We start from the raw sequence: 24,305 nt of genomic DNA, 5'->3' as shown, positions 1-24,305 counted from the left end.
TTAGGGCTTTTCTCCTCACTAGGAATTTTCTCTCAAGGGCTTCGAGGTGGGTTGCTCTCAAACGACAAAAGCCGTGCACTGAAATCTGAGCAGCCGACTGTTTATGGTTGTGGGGGTGGGCTATTTATAGCCACTTGGCAACCCGACCTGATTTGTCCGAAATGACCCTGGGTCACTAAGGAACTGACACGTGTCTCAACGGTCAGATTTTGAACTCTCATGGCAACTTTACTTGGGCTACAAGCAAAGCTGACTTGTCCGGCTCTGGACAAGATTTGCTCTCATTGTCTTCACTTGAAGACATAGGTTTTTGATTTAGGCATCACTTAAGTCATTCTGACTTGTTCTCCTGGACCCCACTTAACATTACGGTGGTTCCTATGACTCAACAAAAATAAAAAGAACTACGAAAGATCTAAGTCTTCGAGTTCCATAGGCTTCATAACGTGTCTTCTGTTGTCATAGTCTTCAATGTGAATATCTTCATATACCACCTTTGACTTCAATGTCTTCATTCATTTTTAGGGGTCATCTCTGGTAGTAAACTGAATCAATGAGGGACTTCTACCTGTGTTTTCCTGTAATTCTCACAAACACATTAGTCCCTCAACTAGGTTTGTCGTCAATACTCCAAAACCAACTAGGGGTGGCACTAGATGCACTAACAATCTCCCCCTTTTTGGTGATTGATGACAAACTAGTTGAAGTTTTCAACGGGGAATATAAAGTGTGAAGTCTGTAAAGGAATTGTCATCATAAGTTGCAAGTGCTCCCCCTGAAGATGTGCATATAAGTTAATTTGCTTTTGGAATGCAAATGCACATGGCAGGTTGTACTTGTGGAGATCAGCTTCAGCTTATGATGACAATCTACTATGCATGTGAAAGTTTATGAAGATAATAACATGCATAATGGAAAATGGACGTCTGCAGAATGAGATGAGTGCGGAATTTATCGTCGCACATGCGGAATTTATCTTCGCAAAAGGAGTGGTAAAACAAGTAGCAGACGACCATCGAGTTTTAATGTTTACAACTCAAAAGAACCAAATGAAGCAAAACAAGAGTTGCAAACACGAAGCAAGTATAACAAAACAAGGCACCCGCCCATATTGACCCGCTTGAAGACTATAAACATCATATGCTTCTCCCCCTTTTGTCAGGAATGACCAAAAAGGTTTGAAGACATAGAGTTTTCTACGCGTTCCCAGGCACAGCAAGGTCGGTGGAGTTGTTTGGCGGTGCTGAGCTTTGAGGTGCTGAAGCGGGTGGTGGTGAAGTAGCATCATCATCTTCATCAATGATCCTCGCAGTGACGGTGGCAGCAGAGGAGGAATACTCAGAGTCTTCAAGTGACGGTGTGTTGCGCATCACGGCCCTCCTAGGAGGTGTGGTGTCAAATTTGAAGCGCTCTGTGAAGCCATCCTCTTCAAGTTCAGCTTCAGTGCAGATCATTGAGAGCCCTTTCCACGTACGACGACAAGTCTCATGCGTAACGAAGGCATTCTTGGTGGCCAGGTTTCGAAGACGATTGACATCCACCAAGAGGCTCTTCATCTGACGTTTCAGCCAGTCGTGATGCCTATCTTGCTTTTGGTGAAGGGCCACAAGAAGCTCTCGGTCAGTGAGGACACGAGCACGCTTCTTGGGTCTTGGAGCGTTTGTGCTATCTGTGGCTTCAGTTGATGCTGGTGCACGTGTAGTGCCAGCCATAGGATAGACCCTGGACATGGCTTCAACACCTTCAACATTCTGCGTGAAGCACTGGTGTTCAGCATTCTGAAGACTTATTGGTTGCTTGGCAGCCTCAGGGTATATTGCTTCAGCAGAGTTATCCACATCTGGCAGGAAGATGCGATGGTTTCGGGCTGAGGGCTGATACGAAATTGTAGAGTGCAGTTTGATCAGCCTCATCACCCAAGGGGCATAGATTTTTAGACCAAATAAGTCCGAGCCTGACGCAGCAAGTTGTCGTATGAAAAGATCCTGTGCATTGAAGCATTTGCCATGCATGATATAGAATATGAGAGTCTTCATTGCACCCTCAATTTTGGCATGTGGAGAGTGTCCCTTAATGGGCCAGAGAGTCCGCCGGATAATATGATATATGGTCCTAGGCAGGTACTCTAGGTCTTCAACGAAGAACTCAGTTTGATAGGGTGCATCTTGAGGCAATGGCTTCATCATTGAGAGCATCTGACTCATATTGGGTTCAGGTCTTTGAAATATGCTCTCAATAGCTTCAGAATGAAGTTGACACCCTTCCTCGAAGAATTCGCCTGGAGTGGGCAGGCCAGTGAGCTCAATGATATTGGCTTCATGATGGACATTTCCGGTCATCCACTCCAGGATCCAAGTCTTAGGATCTCTGTTGTAGCCTTTGATGTGGAGAGTGGCATAAAACTGAAGCAGAAGCTCTTCGTTCCAGTGCTCTTCATCAGTCACGAACGGCAGCAGACCCACTTGCCTGAAGCAGTCCAAAGCTTCCTCAAGACATGGCAGACCAGCAATAGCTTCAACCTCAAGGCGCTTGTGTGGGAAGATGCGACCTTGGTTGTATAAGATGCAAGAATAATAGCTGCGCTGTGAATAGCTCCAGAACCTGTCTGATACAATCCTTTCCCTTGAATAGGGGTTCTTGGAGCTATCGAAAAATGTGTTGTCTGCCTTGAAGCTGTTTACATCAAAGGAGCCAGGTGCTGATGCAGGACCTGGGAACCTTGGAAGCCTTGGGACTGGCTTCTGGACATGAGGCTTGTGCTCTATGTGATAGTCAAATTATGGACCTGCAGCAGACTCAGGAACTGAAGTGTCTGGCTCAGTGGCTTCGCTGTCCGCTGAAGCATTTGGTGGAGCGGGCTCCACATTGGCTTCAGTGTTAGTAGTTTGAGTAACATCTTCAGGCACGTTCTCTTGGGGAACTGCATTTTGATGGAGCGAGGGAGTGAGTTCTGGAGGTGCTTCTTCATTGTATTCGGCTGATGCTGCCGGAATTTCTGCAGACTGGACTTGAGGCCGTGGACCTTTGCGAAGCCTACGGAACACAGACGACGCTTGTGGTGTCGGAGTGGGCTGGGCCTGAATGTCTTCTTCCTCCTGAGGGCGATCCGCCCATGACTCATCTTGTGTCATTAGCGTCAGAGGACGACCAATGCTGATGGGTTCGCTTGTTTCAAGCTGAGGAAGGGCTGCATCACCTTGCACATTGTCCTGATGACCAATGTCTTCAGCAGCTAGTGGGTCGGCTGCTGGAATATCTTCAGCGTCAGGTGCCTCTGTGGGAGCAGGCTCATGAACTGTTAGTCTTCTTTCTGCATTGGGGTGAATGACAGAAAGGGGTTCAACCATCAAGGGCTCTGTGGGAGCAGCCCTAGATTTCTTAGTCTTGCGCTTCTTTTTACTGGGGGCAGAAGGAGAGGCTTCAGTGCTCTTCCTTTTTCTGGCTTCAGCTTCTGCAGCTCTTGTCTTCTTTAGCTCTGAAACTGTTGACCGGCTCTTTGGCTTCGAGCCAGTCGTGGCGGTTGGGAAGACAATGGAAGTGGCTGCTTGTCTTGATGCCTCTGGTTCACTCACAGCAGGCTGCTTCTTCTTCTTTGCGGCCATCTTGGGGTCGATGCCTGGGCGCCCAAGTGCCTTGCGCTTTTCAGCCTCGTTGTAGGCTTGAACACATTTGTCAGCCAATGACTTCATCCTTTCACGCGAGCCTTGAGCTTCAGCATGCTTCTTCAGAAAGTTTTCTTTGAGATCATGCAGCATGATTTTGAAGCTTCTCACTTCCTGCACGCTGAGACTGGCCATGTGCTTCTTGAACTGAGCTTTTTCGTGATCAATTTTCTGCTTCAGCTCAACAATGCGCTGAGCAATGGCCAGTTCTGAAGCAATTGCGCCTTGGAAGGCGACGCTGAGTCCAACAGGCAGCTGCAGATCATTGAAGCTTATATCTGGTGTGTCAAACCATTCATCGATGAAGCTGTGGATGATGACGACATCAAAGAGAGGTAGATTGTTGAAGATTTCCGCTTCCTCCTTGCTTTTGATGAGCTGTTCTAGTGCGTCATCGCCCAGATCTTCATCGCTTGATAGATCAATGGCTTCACTGCGCAGAATGGCAGCAGCAGTGAGCTCTTTGCCTGTGTGTTGCTGGGGCTCCTTATCCTTCAGGGGCTTGGAGATGCGGGATACATCTTCAGACTGCACACTGACTTCAGGAGGTGCACTTTTCAATGGCTTCGCCCTTGAGATTTTTGAGGCAGGGGCCGGCTTCGAAGCTTTTGGTTTCTTTGTCTGCTTTGGCTTCGGCACAGCAGGAGCTTCATCAGACCCAGAATCAGCTGGAGGGTCATTCACAGCAGTCCCTTGGACTAAGATGTGGGTGATCAGGCCCTCAAGATTGGCAAACGGACCGATGATATTGGGTTCCGCGTCGCGTGTGCCATCTGCCCTTGGTGAGGAGGGACCAGGATTGAAGTCAAGCCCAAATTTCTTCTTGTTTAGCTTCGCAGACTGTTGAGCAAACTGAAAGTTGTGTTTGAAGAGATTGTCGTCACGACACCAGAGAAGTGACGATGGATGTGCATCATCAGGCTGTGGTCCTCGGACCATGCATGGGTAGAAGCCTTGAGCAATGGCTTCATTTCTGGTTCTGGGTACAAGGTTCTTGTATAAGAAATCCCCCCATGGACTCTTGATTGCATTCTTTTCAGCATACTCCTGGGTGACGAAGCGGTATTTGAACCATTGTTCTGCCCAATAGCGTCGAATCCATTGGATTCGGGTTTTGCGCTGCCCATAGCTCTCTTCTGGATCTGTTTTGTACATTTCTGCCAAGTCTTCAGGCAGATCCTTGGAAGTTCCCTCACGTCTCTATCTGCCCCCCTTTCTTGCTGCTGCAACTGAAGCCATAAACTTTAACTTGAAAGGCTTCAAAACTTTCAAAGGCTTCAAAGGCTTTCTTTTTCTAGACAAACAGGAACTGGCTTCAGGAGAGTTTATGTGATGCTTTAGGAATTCTGCAAATGAATGCAGACTATAAGAACCGAAGGATTCTCCCACGGACATGTACCTGTGACAGCATTAAGGTGCGAGGGAAGGGGAAGAGGTCATATGTATTCTCAGAAGGTTTTGAAGATTAATCAGTTTAGAAGACATTGACCTCATTGTGCGAAGACATTCACTTATAGATAAGAAGTTGGTTCCAGATTTGTACGAACCCATAGATCAGTACAAGTGAGGAATCTAACTACTTTATGAAGCACAAGTGAATATACTAGGCATGTTATGAGATGCAGCGAGAGATCTAACTGGTGTGAAGAGAAACTTCTTATGGTTGAAAGTGACAGAACCAAGAGATCAAAAGAGGCTGTAAAAAGAAGTTTTATTTACCACACTGGAACTGCTAGACGGAAGGAAGTTGATGCCGAGCAGTTCAGTCCTCCGTGCCCTAACTTGGCGACGGAAAACACCTACGGCGACGGCGGAGAGGACGATGTCCGCGGTCGGCGTGAGGACGGCGTTGGAGAGGTTGCGGCAGCGAAGCGCTTCGTCTCCGGCGTCGTCGACTGCTAGCGGTGGCACTAGGGTTCGTGCGAGGATGGAAGAAGGAGATAATGACTGCGGTAAGTGTGAATTTATAGACTCAGAGGCGGCACTGTGCTATTACGCAGGTGCCCCTGGCGGTTCACATTTGAGGCACGCGTGGCCAGTTAGCGGAAGTTTGGGGTTTGTTCCACGTCCCACGCACGCCTAAATTGTCGGGCGGTCGTTCCTGCTTCTCCGGATCTTATGTGGAGGAATGAGCATTAAAAACGGACTTTTATGGTTGTCTCTATGTCTTCAGCTGACAAGGACACAGTGAAGACATTCGACAGTTTCAACAGAATGCATATGACTTGGAGAGATAGAGTTTGAGATAGAAAGCATAGAGAGGTTAGGGTCCGATCACATTCACTTAGTTCAAAAGATTCAACCAAGAAGACATAGCTATAAGTGAATGCTATAGAGGACAGAACACTTAGAGCATATATATATATATATAATCATCATAGTGAATATAATCATGAAGACATGTTAAGTTCGAAGCCAAACCAATGTGAAGATATTGCAAGGTAACGCCATGAGTTAAACACTTCAAAATGGAACGTTTGGTGGTGGCGTTACCCACCGTATAGGAAGTATTAGACCCAGACACGGCGCACAATTATTGTGGCGCTCCGAACTCAAATTCCACATTAATGTATTCACACTTAGAATGTATGTCTTCATTGATTGAAGATATACTTTACTTTGTGCGTTGCACATCTAAGTCATCAATATGCATAAGTGTTAGGATGTGTGCCTGATCACAGGACATTTGAGGATTCCAAGATATTTAGCTCACACCGTAACTTGCAAAACCTCTTCTCATCCAAGGGCTTGGTGAAGATATCTGCCAATTGCTCTTCAGTGTTGACGTGTATGATATCAATGTGTTCCTTCACAACATGATCTCTGAGAAAGTGATGGCGAATTTCAATGTGCTTTGTCTTCGAGTGATGAACTGGGTTGTTGGCAATCTTGATGGTGCTTTCGTTGTCGCAGTAAAGTGGCACTTTCTTCAGATGAATGCCATAATCCGTGAGTGTTTGCTTCATCCACAGAAGCTGAGCGCAGCAAGATCCAGCAGCAATGTATTCAGATTCAGTAGTGGAGAGAGATACACAGTTCTGCTTCTTTGAAGACCAACATACAAGTGATCGTCCCAGAAAGTGACATGTGCCTGATGTAGACTTGCGATCAACTTTGTCACCAGCATAATCAGCATCCGAAAATCCAACCAAATCAAACTCTAAGCCCTTTGGATACCATAATCCTAGAGTTGGGGTGTGAGCCAAATATCGAAGAATTCGCTTCACAGCTAAGTGATGCGACTTTTTTTGTGCCGCTTGAAATCGAGCACACATGCAAACACTAAGCATGATATCTGGCCTAGATGCACATAAATAAAGCAAAGACCCAATCATGGAGCGGTATACCTTTTGATCGAACTCTTTACCATTATCGTCAGGACCTAGATGATGTTTGGCTGGCATTGGTGTTGTGAAGCCTTTGCAGTCTTGCATACCGAACTTCTTCAGGCAATCTTTGAGATACTTCTCTTGAGATATGAAGATGCCATTGCGCTGTTGTCGGATTTGAAGACCAAGAAAGAACTTCAGCTCCCCCATCATGGACATCTGATATTGCTCTTGCATCATATATCCAAACTCTTCACTGTACTTCCGATTGGTGCAGCCGAAGATAATGTCATCCACATATATTTGGCACACAAACAGTTCACCATCATATGTCTTCATGAAAAGAGTAGGATCCAGGGAACCAGGTATGAAGCCTTTGCTCTTCAAAAAGTACTTGAGTGTATCATACCAGGCCCTAGGGGCTTGTTTGAGGCCATACAGTGCCTTGTTGTGCTTGTATACCATATCAGGATGTTTTGGATTTTCAAAACCAGGTGGTTGTGCAACATACACTTCTTCTTCAATATTGCCATTGAGAAAGGCACTTTTCACATCCATTTGATATAGAAGTATGTTATGATGATTCGCATAGGCCAGCAGTATGCGTATGGCTTCAAGCCTAGCCACAGGAGCAAAAGTTTCATCGAAGTCAATGCCCTCTACTTGAGTATATCCTTGAGCAACGAGACGAGCTTTGTTTCTGACAACTTGACCATGCTCATCTTGCTTGTTGCGGTATATCCATTTGGTGCCTATTATGTTGTGCTTCCGTGGATCGGGACACTTAACCAGTTCCCATACATTATTCAACTCAAACTATTGAAGCTCTTCTTGCATAGCTTGAATCCATTCAGGTTCCACGAAGGCTTCTTCAACTTTCTTGGGTTCTGATATTGAGACGAATGCGAAATGCCCACAGAAGTTTGCTAGCTGAGTTGCCCTTGAACGAGTGAGTGGACCAGGTGCATTGATGCTGTCAAGTATTCTGTCAATCTGCACTTCATTTGCAACACGAGGATGTATAGGGCGAAGACTTTGCTCTTGCTGATCTGCGTTGTTGTTTGGAGGAATGTCTTCATGCTGAGCATTGTCTTCATGTTGATCAGGTGCTGAGATGATGAGTTCTTCTTCAGGATGAGCTTCAGAAGGCATAATCTCTCCAGTTCCCATAAGCTTGATTGATTCACTAGCTGGGACTTCATCTAGCACATTTGGCAGTTTCTCTCTTTGTGAACCATTTGTTTCATCAAACCGCACATCCACTGTTTCGACCACTTTGTAATGGAAGAGATTGAAGACTCTGTAGGAGTGTGAATCCTTTCCATATCCAAGCATAAAGCCCTCATGTGCTTTTGGTGCAAACTTTGATGTGTGATGTGGGTCCTTGATCCAGCACTTTGCGCCAAATACTCTGAAGTAACTGACATTTGGCTTCTTACCAGTTAGGAGTTCATAAGATGTCTTGTTCAGAAGCTTGTGAAGATTAAACACGATTGATTGTATGGCATGAAGTATCAATGGCTTCAGTCCAGAATTTTCTTGGAGTCTTGTATTCATCTAGCATTGTTCTGGCCATTTCAATGAGTGTTCTGTTCTTGCGTTCGACGACGCCATTCTACTGTGGCGTGTACGGAGCTGAGAATTCATGTGTGATGCCCAAGGTATCAAGATATGTATCAAGGCCAGTGTTCTTGAATTCAGTGCCATTATCACTTCTAATGTGCTTTATCTTGGCGCCAAAATTGTTCATAGCTCGATTGGCGAAGCGTTTGAAGACATCCTGCACTTTAGTCTTGTAAAGGATTATGTGTACCCAAGTATATCTAGAGTAATCATCAACAATGACGAAGCCATAGAGGCAAGCAGTAGTAGTAAAAGTTGAGTAGTGAGTGGGACCGAAAAGATCCATGTGGAGCAGTTTGAAGGGTTGTGTAGTAGTCATGATTGTCTTCGAAGGATGTTTTTCCCTTGTCATCTTCCCTGCTTCACAGGCACCGCATAAATGATCTTTCTTGAACTTGACGCCCTCGATGCCTATGACATGCTTCTTCTTCGCAAGGGTGTGGAGGTTCCTCATGCCATCATGCCCAAGCCTCCAATGCCAAAGCCAGCATTCTGAAGCTTTTGCAAGAAGGCATACCGCAAGTTGTGGTCCTGCTGAGAAATCTACCACGTACAAATCACCTTTCCGATACCCTTCAAACACTAGAGATTTGTCAGATTCCATTAGCACCAGGCAGCGATATTTTCCAAACATTACAATCATATTCAGATCGCAAAGCATTGAGACAGACATTAAGTTGAAGCCAAGGGATTCAACAAGCATGACTTTATCCATGTGTTGATCCTTTGAGATTGCAACTCTACCTAGACCCAATACCTTACTTTTACCAGTGTCAGCAAATGTGATGTGGCTCTTGTCGGATGGACGTAATGTTGAGTCCATAAGAAGGCTTCTTCTGCCAGTCATGTGATTTGTACACCCACTGTCAATAATCCATTCTGAAGATTTTGAAGTCGCTGGTGTCGTACCCTACAGTACAGTTAGGGGGATAGGCTTCATGAAGAGAATTGTGAAGCATAAACATTTGACGAACCAGTGGGTTATGAAAACTTAAATCCAGATTAGGACTAATAGGGAGAGTAGCATGCGATTCAGGAACGAAGTACATATTGATCCCATTCGGGCATTTTATCTTGCGCCCTACAAGATTTTTAAGGTCCCCAGCAATAGCATCAGAAGATTTTGTTTTTCTGCTGGAGACCTTTCCCTGCAAAAGAGAGTTAAGCTTTCTTAACCACCCACACCTTCAAGGGTGGCTTAGAAGCAATAAGTCTAAGTGCAACATCTGAGAATTTTGGCTTTGAAGCCTTAGCAAACAGTCTAGCAGGTGGACAATAATACTCATAGGAATAAGCAGAATAATTTTTGGTCACATGAACACGGTTCGATGAACTGCTCTCATACTCATGTGCCTGAGTATGGTTTCCCTGCAAAACATTTTTGTTAGTGTGACTCAGGTGAGTCCTCTGTTTGTATGAAGCCATTGGACCGTATGAAGCCTTTGGTCTGAGATTTGTCTTCTTCAAGTGAGGTGTCATGAAGACATTCACAGGAAGATTTTCCAGACACTTTTTGGAAACCCAAATCTTCTTCATAGGCGGTCCATTCCTGCAGTTAGTACCAATGTACCTGGCAAACACTTCACCATTCTGATTCTTAAACAGTTTATAGTTTGCATCAAAGGATTCATCAATGATAATGGGGTTAGCACAAGTGAAGCCAGATAAGTTGGATGGATCTGCTGAAAGTTGCTTTGCAGCAACCCATGTGGTTTTGGGGTACTGCTCAGGTTTCCAGTAAGAGCCATCTGCATTGATTTTCCTCACAAATCCAACACCCTCTTTCCTAGGGTTTCGATTCAGGATCTGCTTCTTGAGGACATCACATAGTGTCTGATGTCCTTTAAGACTTTTGTACATCCCTGTTTCAAGCAATGTCTTCAACATAGCATTCTCATCAGCAATAGCAGTGGTATCCTCAGCAGAGGGGTTAGTTACCACGTCAACAGTTGAAGATATTGCAACAGCAGTAGAAGTGGAACATTCAGCAACAGAATTAGCATTATCACGCTCAATGCATTTAAGACATGGTGGTTCAAATCCTTCCTGAGCGGGACTGATCTGTTCAGCGCGAAGTGACTCGTTTTCCTTTTGAAGATCTTCATGAGCCACCCTCAATTTCTCAAGTTCTTGCTTCCTTTGAAGATAATCATAGGAAAGCTTTTCATGAGTTGTTGAGAGAGTATCATGACGATCTTCAAGTTCCTGATACTTAACGTGAAGGTTTTTTATGTCTTCAATTAAGGATTCAGATCGAGTCATTTCAGCACCCAACAGATCATCGCTTCTGTCTAACAATTTTTGAATATGTTCCATAGCTTTCTGTTGTTCAGTTGCAATTTTAGCAAGTGTTTTGTAGCTAGGTTTTGAATCACATTCAGAGTCATCGTCACTAGATGTTTCATAGCGAGTTGTGCGTGTGTTTACCTTGGCACCGCGTGCCATGAAGCAGTAGGTAGGAGTGGAGTCGTTCTTGTCATTTGCGTCGGTGTCGGTGATGCAGTCATTGTCTTCAGTATTGAAGATGGACTTGGCGACGTATGCTGTAGCCAGACTCGCAATGCCAGAATCAGACTCCTCCTCAGACTCCACCTCTGCCTCCTCAGATGCGGATTCCTCCTCTGAATCCATCTCCTTGCCTACAAACGCACGCGCCTTGCCAGATGAGCTCTTCTTGTGTGATGAAGACTTTGATGAAGACTTGGAAGAAGACTTTGAGTGTTTCTTCTTCTTCTTGTCGTCAGAATCATATTCCTTGCTCTTCTTCTTCCTTCTGTTCTCATTGTCCCACTGTGGACACTCAGAGATGAAGTGCCCAGTTTTCTTGCACTTGTGACATGTTTTCTTCTTGTAGTCATGAGCAGAAGCTTCATCATTCCTTGAGCTTGATCGTGAAGATTTTCTGAAGCCTTTCTTCTTGGTGAATTTTTGGAACTTCTTCACTAGCATTGCAAGTTCTCTTCCAATGTCTTCAGGATCATCAGAACTGCTGTCAGATTCTTCTTCAGATGAGGAAACAGCTTTTGCCTTCAAGGCACGAGTTCGCCCATAGTTTGGACCGTAGATATCTCTTTTCTCAGAAAGCTGAAACTCATGTGTGTTGAGCCTCTCAAGTATGTCAGATGGATCGAGTGTCTTGAAATCAGGACGTTCTTGAATCATCAGGGCTAGGATGTCAAACGAACTATCAAGTGATCTCAGCAGCGTCTTGACGATTTCATGTTTGGTGATCTCAGTGGCGCCGAGGGCTTGAAGCTCATTTGTGATGTCAGTGAGCCGGTCAAATGTGTGCTGGACATTCTCATTGTCATTTCGCTTGAAGCGGTTGAAGAGGTTGCGAAGAACACTGATTCTTTGATCTCTCTGGGTTGAGATGCCTTCATTGACCTTGGAGAGCCAGTCCCAGACTAGCTTGGATGTCTTCAAAGCACTCACACGGCCATACTGTCCTTTGGTCAGATGACCACATATGATATTCTTGGCAGTGGAGTCCAGTTGAGTGAACTTCTTGACATCAGCAGCAGTGACACCTTCTCCAGCCTTGGGAACGCCGTTCTCGACGACATACCATAGGTCGATGTCAATGGCTTCAAGATGCATGCGCATCTTATTCTTCCAGTAGGGATATTCAGTTCCATCGAAGACGGGGCAAGCAGCGGAGACTTTGATTATCCCTGCAGTCGACATAGCTAAAACTCCAGGTGGTTAAACCGAATCACACAGAACAAGGGAGCACCTGCTCTGATACCAATTGAAAGTGCGTTATATCGACTAGAGGGGGGTGAATAGGCGATTTTTATGAAAGTCTTCAAAACGTGAGAGTTATGAAGACAAACAGTGAAGATTATGCCTATTACTATGCAGCGGAAGTTAGATTACACTAGGCCAGCCATGGTCATGTATTCAATAGAGTGAAAGCGCAATGACAAACAGCTTCAGTGTAATAAGGATCAGGTAGGAAGAAGTTATGAAGCCGAACAGATCATACATTCATGTTGTGAAGACAAAAGATAAAGCAAGCATGCAATGGCTTCACAATGAATAACTGTAAGTGAAGGGAAGTGAAGATGAAACCAGTGACACGTTGAAGACAATGATTTGTTGGACCAGTTCCAGTTGCTGTGACAACTGTACGTCTGGTTGGAGCGGCTAGGTATTTAAACCAAAGGACACACAGTCCCGGACACCCAGTCAAGGACACTTAGTCCAAGACACCCAGTCCTCACCGTTTTCTCCTTGAGCTAAGGTCACACAGACCTCGCCCAATCACTCTGGTAAGTCTTCAAGGTAGACTCCCAAACCTTCACAGACTTCGTTCACTGGCAATCCACAATTTCTCTTGGATGCTCTGAACGCGACGCCTAACCGTCTGGAGGATGCACAGTCCTCAAGTGTAATAAGTCTTCAAATCACACAGACACGAAGACTTAAGTGATGCCCAATTTACTCTGGCTCTGGGTGGTTAGGGCTTTTCTCCTCACTGGGAATTTTTCTTTCAAAGGCTTCGAGGTGGGTTGCTCTCAAACGACAAAAGCCGTGCACTGAAATCTGAGCAGCCAACCGTTTATGGTTGTGGGGGGTGGACTATTTATAGCCACTTGGCAACCCGACCTGATCTGTCCGAGATGACCCTGGGTCACTAAGGAACTGACACGTGTACCAACGGTCGAATTTTGAACTCACACGGCAACTTTACTTGGGCTACAAGTAAAGCTGACTTGTCTGACTCTGGACAAGATTTTCTCTCAAAGTCTTCGCTCGAAGACATAGGATTTGAATTAGGCATCACTTCAGTCATTCTGACTGGTTCTCTTCGACCCCACTTAACAGTACGGTGGTTCCTATGACACAACATGAATGAAATAAAACTACGAAGGATCTAGGTCTTCGAGTTCCAAAAGCTTCATAGGGAGTCTTCTCATGTCATTGTCTTCAATATGAATATCTTCATAAACCACCATTGTCTTCAATGTCTTCGTACATTTTTAGGGGTCATCTCTGGTAGTAAAACCGAATCAATGAGGGACTTCTACCTGTGTTTTCCTGCAATTCTCACAAACACATTAGTCCCTCAGCTAGGTTTGTCGTCAATACTCCAAAACCAACTAGGGGTGGCACTAGATGCACTTACAACAACGTTAGAAGAGCATTCATATTGAATCGACCCAAACTTATTTGTTATACTTTGAGATGATATCGTCACAAGTCAATTGTTATAACATGGAGTGTTAACGTGTGGTTTTGCTCCTTGGATCATGAGAGTATCATATTCACATCTTACGGTTGGCTTTGGGGTTGCTCAAACTTCACTTGTAACACGGTGATCATAACAAAAACTTACAGGTTCATCAGAAAGTTTGACAAGGGACTTGATAGCTCGAGAGTGGGATTTGATCTTCCGACGATGGAGAGATATTCTTAGGGCCATTTCGGTGTGACGGCATCCATCATCGGCTGGCCAAACACAGGTGACTACATCATGGGGATGTTGGAACATGTTAACGAGAAAAAAGAACAAAACCAGTAACGAGGAGTACTAAATACATAAGAAACCAAATACAATTGCTATATTTCCAAGTTGTTAAGCATGCTTGGTTTGGTTAACTATCTGATCTTCTATTAGGAGTATGTTACATTGTGCAATGTGGTGCTCAGTTAATGTTTGGTTCATTTTGTTGTGGTGTTTAGTTAACTGCTTGGTTCAATTATGCAATGCGATGTCCAATTTTTGTTGGTACAATTTTGTATTGTTATGCATATGAGGAATAAATCGAATTTGGCCGCACTTAGTACATGAGAAACATATATAATTGCTATATTTCCTAGTTCTTAATCAAGCTTGTTTAGATAAATGGATTTTCCATGTGGCTAGAATTATTCTAATGAATCTGCAATGTGTTTATTTTTCATCAACATATTTTTCTTAATAGCATGTCAACCCTCACTTAACCTGATCACTAACTACCTTATATGTGTTACAGGGAAACAATGGGAAGCACTGAGGTTTACAAATTGAGTTTTGCACATGCATGGTCCTTTGTCTAATAGCACACTATTGTGCAATTGTAGGAACCCATTCTAATATTTAGGTTTTTAACAATTTGGTCATGCACATGTAGGTCCTACTGTTAGAGGTTTTGACCCATTGTTCGTCCCTTTTTGCATATGGGGGAATGAGTTGTCCATGAATATCAGTCAAGTCAAGAAACTCAGAAAGATTGTTAGGATAAAGAAATTAGTGACAAAAAACAACAAGATCTTTGTCTGCACAATGAAGAAGATATCAGTTCACTACAGGATGGTACTAACTATTATACCTTTTCTTGTTTATTCCTTTGCGCCATTTCAAATCTAGAGAAGATATTTATGCATATCCTTGTTTTCAGGCCTTTCCAAAGCAGTTCACTGATGATTACCTCTCAAACCACATGTATGGTCAGGAGGCGAGGAAGGTATTCATACAACACCCACGATTCAATATTGAAGTCTTCCTGAAGAGGACGAAGGATGGACGGTTAATTATCCACAGGCACTAGCCTAAAGTTGCAAAGACCTTCAACATTAATGAAGGCTCAATATTCGCCTTCCGCTTCTGCAGTTTTCCAGATGCGGTTCATCTGTCTATGTACCGTCTATGATGCTAATTTCGAAAGGTTATAAATGTTGCATGTGAAACTTGTTGCTTGTGCAGTTGTCTAATGGGGTAGCTAGTTATATGCTTATATGGTGTAACTGAGTGCTGAAGCTATATGATGTTATAATCCGATGTATTTCAATTATGAAATCCTAATTCCTTAATACGAAAATAAAATATATTGTGTGCTTAATATGAAATGTCAATTTGATTAATAAATGGGTTAGTAATAATAGGCCAATTAGCCTGCTAATTGAGTTTTTTCCTATTGCAAATGGTTATTGAGAAAACACCGTGGGTGATGACCTCACATAATGCACACATTTTATAGGAAGAAAACATGTTGGATCAATGAACAATCACACATGACTTCCTCTTGAAAACTGTTTGCGTTAGGCCACCTTACGCAAACGTTTACCACATAAAAAGTGTGTGTGATGGACAACCTATGCCACAGAGTTTCTTCTACGCACCGCGTGTGACACATTCAATAATGCAAACGATAAAATTGTTAATATCGTCTGCAATGGCAACACTATCACAAACGATTTAATGGGGAAAATTGTGTGTGATGTACGTGCGAATGGAAATATTTTCCCTGGAATGATTGTGTGAGATGTACATACGAAAGGAAACATACTTCTTGGATTGACTGTGTGGGATGTTGAAAGGATCGAGAAGAGGTGTCTAGAGGGGGGGTGATTAGACACTAAGTGCCAAAAGTTACAGTTTTTAATATTCTTAAGTTTAAGTGGAGTTTAAGAACAAGTTTAACAAACACAATACATATCAAGCAAGCATGCAATGAGTATATGAGCAGCGGAAAGTAAAGCATGCAACTTGCAAGAATGTAAGAGAGAAGGGTTTGGAGTATTCAAACACAATTGGAGACACGGAGGTTTTTGTCGTGGTTCCGATAGGTGGTGCTATCGTACATCCACGTTGATGGAGACTTCAACCCACGGAGGGTAACGGTTGCGCGAGTCCACGGAGGGCTCCACCCACGAAAGGGTCCACGAAGAAGCAACCTTGTCTATTCCATCACGGCCGTCGCCCATGAAGGACTTGCCTCACTAGCGGTAGATCTTCACGAAGTAGGCGATCTCCTTGCCCTTACAAACTCCTTGGTTCAACTCCACAATCTTGTTGGAGGCTCCCAAGTGACACCTAGCCAATCTAGGAGACACCACTCTCCAAGAAGTAACAAATGGTGTGTTGATGATGAACTCCTTGCTCTTGTGCTTCAAATGATAGTCTCCCCAACACTCAACTCTCTCTCACAGGATTTGGATTTGGTGGAAAGAAGATTTGAGTGGAAAGCAACTTGGGGAAGGCTAGAGATCAAGATTCATATGGTTGGAATGGAATATCTTGACCTCAACACAAGTGTAGGTGGTTCTCTCTCAGAAAATGTGTATTGGAAGTGTAGGTATGTTCTGATGGCTCTCTCCACGAATGAAGAGTGGGTGGAGGGGTATATATAGCCTCCACACAAAATCTAACCGTTACACTCAATTTACCAATCTCGGTGAGACCGAAGGGAAAAACTCGGTCGGACCGATTTAGTAAACCTAGTGACCGTTAGGGTTTTCGGTGGGACCGACTATCAACTCGGTGGAACCGATGTGCTAGGGTTAGGGTAAAACCAAAACTCGGTTTGACCGATTACTCAAACTCGGTGGGACCGATTTGGGTAATAAGCGAAACAGAGAGTTGGCCAAGCAAACTCGGTGGGACCGAAAATATTGCAACAGGTAACAGAGAGTTTGCAAGCCCATCTCGGTGAGACCGAGATCCCATCGGTGAGACCGAACTGATTAGGGTTTCTGGCAGTGGCTATGTTAACTGAACTCGGTGGCTCGGATAGAAAGAATCGGTGGGGCCGAGTTTGACTTTTGGTTTAGGTCATATGTGGATGTGGGAAGGTAGTTGAGGGTTTTGGAGCATATCACTAAGCACTTTGAGCAAGCAAGCCATTAAGCAACACCTCATCCCCTCTTGATAGTATTGGCTTTTCCTATAGACTCAATGTGATCTTGGATCACTAAAATAGAAAATGTAGAGTCTTGATCTTGAAGCTTGAGCCAATCCTTTGTCCTTAGCATCTTGAAGGGGTTCCACATCCTCTAGTCCATGCCACTCCATTGTTGAACTTATCTGAAACATACTAGGTAAAAGTGTTAGTCCAACAAGAGATATGTTGACATTAATTACCAAAACCATCCAGGGAGCACTTGTGCTTTCAGATGTATACGAACGAAAAATATTCCTTGGATTGACTATGTGGAATGTACATACGAACAGAGACGTTTGTCTAGGACTGACTGTGTGGGATGTACTTATGACAGGAACCGATTGGGCCTGTATAATTGTATTTGATCGCTCGCGTGTCGCACACGATCTCATTTTGCCAAGCATGTGTGACCGGAGGGCCCTATCCCCAACGGTTTCTGGGTCATGTGGGAAGGACCCCATATCGCCCACACTCACTAGGAGATGGTTCAAAATATCGTCGCGGAAAGGGGTTAAAAACCGTTTGTATCGCAGCTCGTTGTACCATTGTACTCTTCATATCATTTACTTAAAGCTTTGATGTATGTTGTCATCAATTACCAAAAAGGGGGAGATTGAAAGCACAAGTGCTTCGTGGGTGATTTGGTAATTAATGTCAACATATATTTTGTTGGACTAATAGTTTTATCCTGTACATTTCAGATAAGTTCAACAATGGAGTGGCAAGGACAAGAGGATGTGGAACCCTGCAAAATGCTAAAGACAAGGATTGGCAAAAGCTCAATAATTTTCATTTCTATTTAAGTGATCCAAGATCACATTGAGTCCATAGGAAAGCCAATACTATTAAAAGGGGATGAGGTGTTGCTTAATGGTCTACTTGCTCAAGTGCTTAGTGATATTGCTCCAAAACCCTCAGCCACTTTCTCCATCCAAATATGTCCAAACCACCTAAACAACTCAGCCCCACCGATATTCTACCCGGAGCCACCGAGTTCATTGACATAGCCATTGCCAGAAACCCTAACGGTTCGGTCACACGATACGGATCTCGGTCCCACCGAGATGGCCTTGCCAGCGCTCTGTGACTTGTTGCATTCACTTCGGTCTCACGAGTTTATGTAATCGTCTCACCGAGTTGGCTTGTCAGATTCTCTGTTTCTTATTGCTTCACTTCGGTCTCACCAAGTTGATGCAACCAACGCCACAGAGATGAGTTTGCCCTAAACCCTAGCACATCGGTCCCATCGAGTTGTTCCAGTCGGTCCCATCGAGATTCCTAACGTTCAATTTTTGAATAGATCGGTTCCACGAGTTTCCTAATCGGTGCCACCGAGATGATGAAAAGTGTGTAACGGTTGGATTTTGTGTGGAGGCTATATATACCCCTCCACCCCTTCTTCCTCATAAGGAGAGCCATCAGAATGTGCCTACACTTCCACCATTCATTTTCTGAGAGAGAACCACCTACTCATGTGTTGAGATTAGAGATTCCATTCCAACCATTTGAACCTTGATTTCTAGCCTTCCCCAAGTTGCTTTCCACTCAAATCCTTCTTCCACCATAGCCAAATCTGTGTGAGAGAGTTGAGTGTTGGGGAGACTATCATTTGAAGCACAAGAGCAAGGAGTTCATCATCAACACACCGTCTATTACCTTTTGGAGAGTGGTGTCTCCTAGATTGGTTAGGTGTGCTTGGGAGCCTCCTTCGTGATGTGGAGTTGAACCAAGAAGTTTGTAAGGGCAAGGAGATCGCCTACTTCGTGAAGATCTACCTAGTGAGGCAAGTCCTTCATGAATGGCCATGGTGGGATAGACAAGGTTGCTTCTTCGTGGACCCTTCGTGGGTGGAGCCCTCCGTGGACACACGCAACTTACCCTTCGTGGGTTGAAGTCTCCATCAACGTGGACGTACGATAGCACCACCTATCGGAACCACGCCAAAAATCTCCGTGTCTCCAATTGTGTTTGCACACTCCAATCCCATCCCTTTACATTCTTGCAAATTGCATGATTTACTTTCCGCTGCCTATACTCTTCATGCTTGCTTAAGATGTATTGTGTGTGTTAACATTGCTAAACTCACCTTAACTTGAAGAAATTAAAAACTACCACTTTTGCTTATTAAGGGTCTAATCACCCCTCTTAACTCCTCTTCTCGATCCTTTCACCCTCCTTGGTGCGCCAGCCAAGGGAGGAGAGGAGGAATCCTCCCCACTCCATATTGTCCTCCCATAAGTGGGAAAGGGGGCGCCTCCCCTCACTTCGCTTATGGCCCAAGTTCCTTCCACCTCTTGCCTTTTAAGGCCCATTGATATTAAATTAAATATAAAACTCCTAACAATTACTAAAGCCTTTTATTATTAATTTAACATCAGAAACATTTTCCACCTATATATTATTTATCAAGAATACCTATTGTCCGATAAACTCGAAACCCTTTACGACCCCGAAATGCTCTCGGTTCCTCTTGAAACTATTCCAAATATTAACAAAAAAATTCCACAAATAATCTGATACTCTCTTCCTACTAACACTCAACATATCATGATTACCTTAAGCTTGTGACCCCGTAGGTTCGGTAAAAGATAGACATCAATGAAACTCCTTCATTCAATGACCGATAGCGGAACCATGGACGTCCATATCGATCCCTATGATTACATGAATGATATTCAAGTGAACATGGTCATCATGTGATGTTCTTTGCTTCATGATACTTTACAAAACCCAGGATGCATCGGTATCCTCCTGAGTCATACACATATGCTCACTATACCGTCATCCCACGTTACCGGTTTTGCTCTTCTTTCTCTGAAGTTCCGGCATCCCCGTGACGTAGTCACCTGTGTCTTCCCAAACAATGTGGATGTCGTCACACCGGGAGGGGCCTCAGAATATCTCTCCATCGTAAGAGGACCAAATCCCACTCTTGAGCTATCTAGTCCCTTGTCAAACTTCCCGATGAACCCGTAAGTTGTCATTATGATCATCGTCATACAAATGACGTTTGAGGAACCCCAAAGTCCACCGTACGGTAGGAAGTGACTACAATACTCTCATGGTCCAAGGAACTAAAAAATACATGTTAACACTCGGTGTTATTGCAATTGTTTCAGACGATATTATCTCAAAGTATAACAAACAAGTATTGGGTCGACTCAATATGATCATTCTTGTAACATCATACTCTCAATGTTAGTTTAGGACTATGGTACACTTAGCGATATCCTAAGATCTAGAAAATATGATCACCAACAACACTTGATCTAGTCTTAGAGGCAAGACTAGGAACCTACTCTTTTACCATTTATCATTCCACATGCATATGAGTTTTCCACTGAATCGCATACTCAAGGAATTCATAGCGGTTATAGCAAATATAAACTCTTAATTATGAACATGGAAATATAATAATACAATATTATTGCCTCTAGGGCTTATTTACAATAGAGTTTATCTATGAGATGGTTATATGTTGTAATGTTAGGTGGCCCGCGTGTCACGACATGATGGCTGGAGCCACGGGATTGCCACTTTAATGTAATATAGATGTAGAGATAGCCTACAGGTTACACGGAGGACCCGGAGCTTCACCAGGCGCAAGGAGGAGGTGCTTAAAATTTTGTGCCATGATAGTGTATTCTGAAATTGGTGCCACGACAACGTTTTTTGAAATTGCCGCCATGGCAACGTTCTTGGAACGGCTGGGATGACAACGATTTTTCTACCACCACGTCAACATTTCAACTAAAGATTCAAGAAGACCTTGAAGACTTCTTGGCGCCCAGGGCTATACCATATCATGCTATTATGAATTGCCTGAGATGTTTATCATTTTGTTGTTCACCCTTTGATTGCGCAGTATCAATTATTAGGGTGATCTATCACTGAAAATATCAAGTTAAAAGGTGCTCTTCCAATGTTGCAACCGTCTATAACACGTAGCTTTCTATGTGTGTCATGTCCACATGAGTACAAACAGATTGTGAGGTGTAAGGCGGGCGAGGTAAGACTGAGCATGCAGATAACACTCGGTTATCTTGAAGTTCTGGCGGAATCATTCTGAGCTCAAAGCATGAAGCATTGAAAGATGAACAAGAGTCATATGTATATATGATCGACAAAAGATTGCCTACCGATCGAAGTTCATGTCATCGGTGAAGTCTACATCAATGGCTATGAATTAGATCAGGGTCTTTAATCACTCACTTTAAATTATGAGAGATATTGATTTGAGTGAGAGTCGCACTTTATATTAAAAATATAAACACTAGTCCAAATTAGTTATGAACAAATTTCTAAGTGAATCTTGTGTTTATCGTTGTAGATCAATGGCTCGCAATATGTTAAACTTAGCCCCTATGTAGAGAAAGAAAAGTTGGATGCAGATGGTAGAAACTATGCAGATTGGATCTGGAACCTGAGATTTGTTCTCAGAAGTGCTAAGAAGGAGTATGTGTTGGATCATCCCCTGGGTGATCCTCCTACAAAGGATGCACCACAAGAAGTTGTAGATGCTTTCACTACTTCATGGATCTTGAACTATAGGAACATTTCAAACTATCAAGTACTCAATTTATTATTGGGTCACTAGATGCTCTGTACAAGAAACAGACAAGGACCAAACGTTTTGAATAACTAAGGCCTTAGTTGAGTGCAACATGGCAAAAGGCTCCTCAATGAGTCAACATATAATGAAGTTGGCTGGCCGTGTTGATAGACTTGCTGCTCTGGAATTTGCGATTCCTCGAACACTCGGTACAGATATTTGGCTTGCTTCACTCCCCACCTTATGATGGTTTAATCATGAATATAACATGAATGGGATCGGAAAAAGTGAAAATGAGTTGTTTTCTATGCTCAAGACTGCGGAGGCTGGAATGTAGAAGAACAAACAAATGTTGATGGTCAATAAGACCATCAGTTTCAAGAAGAAGGGCAAGTCTAAGAAGAAATCTTCAGGTGCCGGTAAGACTGTGTCTCAGAAGAGGAACAAGGGCGAAGCTACTAAGGAGACTGAATGTTTTTACTGCAAGCAGAAGGACACTAGAAGTGCAACTGCAAGAAGTACTTGGCGAATAAGAAGAAGAATGGTTCTTTCGGTAAAGGTATAAAAGTGATACAAATTTAATGTTCTTTGATGACCCACAAGTATAGGAGATCTATCGTAGTCCTTTCGATAAGTAAGAGTGTCGAACCCAACGAGGAGCAGAAGGAAATGACAAGCAGTTTTCAGTAAGGTATTCTCTGCAAGCACTGAAATTATCGGTAACAGATAGTTTTGTGATAAGGTAATTCGTAACGGGTAACAAGTACAAAAGTAAACAAGGTGCAGCAAGGTGGCCCAATCCTTTTTGTAGCAAAGGACAAGCCTGGACAAACTCTTATATAAAGGAAAGCGCTCCCGAGGACACATGGGAATTATCGTCAAGCTAGTTTTCATCATGCTCATATGATTCGCGTTCGTTACTTTGATAATTTGATATGTGGGTGGACCGGTGCTTGGGTACTGCCCTTCCTTGGACAAGCATCCCACTTATGATTAACCCCTCGCAAGCATCCGCAACTACAAAGAAGAATTAAGGTAAACCTAACCATAGCATGAAACATATGGATCCAAATCAGCCCCTTACGAAGCAACGCATAAACTAGGGTTTAAGCTTCTGTCACTCTAGCAACCCATCATCTACTTATTACTTCCCAATGCCTTCCCTCTAGGCCAAACAATGGTGAAGTGTCATGTAGTCGACGTTCACATAACACCACTAGAGGAAAGACACCATACATCTCATCAAAATATCGAACGAATACCAAATTCACATGACTACTTATAGCAAGACTTCTCCCATGTCCTCAGGAACAAAATAACTACTCACAAATCATATTCATGTTCATAATCAGAGGGGTATTTAATGTGCATAAAGGATCTGAACATATAATCTTCCACCGAATAAACCAACTAGCATCAACTACAAGGAGTAATCAACACTACTAGCAACCCACAGGTACCAATCTGAGGTTTTGAGACAAAGATCGGATACAAGAGATGAACTAGGGTTTGAGAGGAGATGGTGCTGGTGAAGATGTTGATGGAGATTGACCCCCTCCCGATGAGAGGATCGATGGTGATGATTCCCCCTCCCGGAGGGATGTTTCCCCGGCAGAACAGCTCCGCCGGAGCCCTAGATTGGTTCTGCCAAGGTTCGCCTCGAGACGGCGGCGCTTCATCCCGAAAGCTTCCTTCTGATTTTTTCAGGGCAAAAGACACCTTATACCAGAAGATGGGCATCGGGGGGCTTCCAGGTGGCCCACGAGGCAGGGGGCGCGCCCTCCACCCTCGTGGACAGTGGGTGCCCCCTCTGGTGCTTTCTTCGCCCAATATTTTTAATATATTCCAAAACTGACTTTCGTGGATTTTCAGGACTTTTGGAGTTGTGCAGAATAGGTCTCTAATATTTCTCCTTTTCCAGCCCAGAATTCCAGCTGCCGGCATTCTCCCTCTTCATGTAAACCTTGTAAAATAAGAGAGAATAGGCATAAGTATTGTGACATAATGTGTAATAACAAGCCCATAATGCAATAAATATCGATATAAAAGCATGATGCAAAATGGACGTATCAACTCCCCCAAGCTTAGACCTCGCTTGTCCTCAAGCAAAGCCGATATCGAAAAATATGTCCACATGTTTAGAGATAGAGGTGTCGATAAAATAAAATACGGACATGAGGGCATCATGATCATTCTTAGAATAGCAACATATATATATATTGTCATATGATTTCTTATGCTGAAGTAACAATCTATTCACAATGTAAAGTATGAATCAGAAACTTCATTGAAAAACTAGCAAACTATAATCTCAGTCATTGAAGCAATTGCAATTTATCATAACATCGGAAAGAGTCAATATAAGAGCTTTTCAGCAAGTCCACATACTCAACTATCATTTAGTCTTTCACAATTGCTAACACTCACGCAATACTTATGGGTATGAAGTTTTAATCGGACACAGAGAAAGATAGGGGCTTATAGTTTTGCC

This window comes from Triticum urartu, chromosome 4, assembly GCF_003073215.2.
Source record: "Triticum urartu cultivar G1812 chromosome 4, Tu2.1, whole genome shotgun sequence".
Taxonomy (NCBI): domain Eukaryota; kingdom Viridiplantae; phylum Streptophyta; class Magnoliopsida; order Poales; family Poaceae; genus Triticum; species Triticum urartu.
This window is presented reverse-complemented; position numbering follows the sequence as displayed.